Genomic DNA, 2,392 nt, shown 5'->3' with positions numbered 1-2,392 from the left:
GTATTAAAACTTCTTATCTTAAATTACTTAACATTTCCAAGGATCAAGAGCTGCTTTTCAGTGTTTATCATCTGCCTTGCCACTTCCTGTCTCTGCCTCCAGTCTGTCCCTTTAGACAGAGGGTCCCCTAGGAGCAGGGCGAGCTACCTGCATCAGAGTTCAACAGACAGCACTTCTGTGCAGATTCGCTTTTAGAATTTCCAAAATTGTACCTTAGACTTTTTCATTTTTCTATCCTCATGGACTCCATTTTATTGTGAATGCCACCAACAAAATTATTTCTAAAACAAAAATCTGATCCTTCTTTTCTTCTGCTTTATAAACTTTTAATGCCGTTCACTGCCGAGCGATGTGATTTCAAGGTCCTGGAGGGGTGCAAGATCCTCTTCTTCAACTTCTTTTTTCAGCAGATTCTCCTCTAGAGACCCGAGTCCTGTGCTCTAAGTTCCCACTAGCCCAGGGTTTTTTATTTCTCTCTAAATCCCATGGCCTTTCACACCATTGTGCTTTTGCACGTGACATTATCTCTTTCTGGAATTCTCTTCCATTTTGGAAGCCAAACCTCATCCTAAAAGATGCAGTGAAAATGCTACTTCTTCTATAAACATTTCTGCTTCACCAGAGAGAACCAGAGGTCTCCTTGTCTAAGTCTGCATAGCAATTTGTGCAGACTCTTGAAGAACAGTACTCACATTGTAATGTAAATATTTACCATTCTCTGAAGGAGGAAGAGGAAAATGATGGGGTGTGGGACAACAAAACCTAGGGTGTGAGGAATAATTTTCTATTTTTAATAAAGGTACATTCTGGGATTTTAATTGAAATTTCTTATTACCCAACAAAGTCATTTTATTTTCTTCTTGGTTATATAACCTAAAATTAATGTAACATCCACTCAACAGGTAGTGTTTTTATAGATAATTTTCTAGAGCTGAGTATACAAAGAATCTCAAGAAATGACCATTATTATAAAATATTTAATAACATAATGTTTCATGATAACAGATTCCATTTATTGAGTCTGCTGAATAAAAGCTACTCTGGTGCATTACATATACTTAAATTTCACAGGCTCATTTTTAAATTGGCATCATTAATCCCACAATATAAATTCAAAGTTGAGAATCAGCTGCCTAAGTAAGCTGTCATTCATTCACATTTTTGTCAGCCTTTGGTACCCGCAGTCTTCACTAATATGTGCTATTTAAAATTAGAGTACCTGGAGACTCTGATGCATATGTTTTGCTGCAAAACAATTTAAATATGGCTATTAAAATGATTTAGCATGAATAATACTTATCCTATAATCACCTGTAAAATATTTATGGGAAAGTGTGGTAAAATCTTGGTAGATCTGATGGAACCAAAGGAAGAGAGGTACAGACTAAAACAGTCCCGGGGCCCTGGGGCAGCAACCCTGGGAGGCTTCTCTCTTAGTCTCTTTCAACTGCGATAAATCTGCTGCTTTGTTCTGTGGATGGCTTTCTCCAGAATATGTCCACTGACCGTCCTGGAAACACATTAATCAAGCTTAGATATCTCAGAGAGGAAACTTCTACTTTTTAACCACTTTAAATAAAATGCCAAGGAACCGTGCTTATTGCCTTAGCTTATGTCACATGCGCATTTCTTGGAATAAAAACCAAGGCCAGCGGCGTGGGAATAAAATTCCACCACCTGTAGCCTGGCTGCGGGGCATTGCGAATGGAATCCCCACTGATACCACTCATATTCCAGGCCTGGAATGAGAAAAAAAACCTTCCTCAGGGAAAGAGGGTGATGTTCCCAGAATAACAGGGTTAGGAAAGGTGGATGGGCCAAAGAATACACGTCCTCTCTGAGCCGGGGCAGGTAGGTCGGACCTGAAGCCCAGATCCTGCACCCAGCGATGCGGACGCTGCGCTTCCTGCGCCTCTCAGGGGCTGCTGCCCGCGTGGCTTCGCCGCCCTACGCCTTGCTTTCTCGTTCGCAAAGGATAAAAGTATTAGTGTCTACTCCACAGATTTGACAGAATTAGATAACTTAAATCATGTACTTTCAAAGTATGGCACATTAAATCAAAGGCCTTACGCATGTGGAATAACAACAATCTAGATACTCCACTGTTTAGAGGAATTGCAAATAAAACTACAATAAAAATAAATTAAACAAAAAACCTTACCTGTTCTTAAAACTCTCAGGGAAAGAAAAAGTTCATTGACAAACTTCGTCTTTTTAATATTCTAAGTCTGGGACTTAGTGACATTCTCTTGACTGTGTCATTTTCTGGATATAATAAAGTAATTGTCCTTTAAATTTAAATTATAAATGTCCAAAGATAGAAGAAATCTTAAAGTTATTTAATTGAATCCTCAATACTTAGTTATGTCCCTTCGGTAACAACCTTAACAAG

Source organism: Propithecus coquereli, unplaced genomic scaffold, assembly GCF_000956105.1.
Source record: "Propithecus coquereli isolate 6110/MARCELLA unplaced genomic scaffold, Pcoq_1.0 Scaffold294, whole genome shotgun sequence".
NCBI classification, from domain to species: Eukaryota; Metazoa; Chordata; class Mammalia; order Primates; family Indriidae; genus Propithecus; species Propithecus coquereli.
This window is presented reverse-complemented; position numbering follows the sequence as displayed.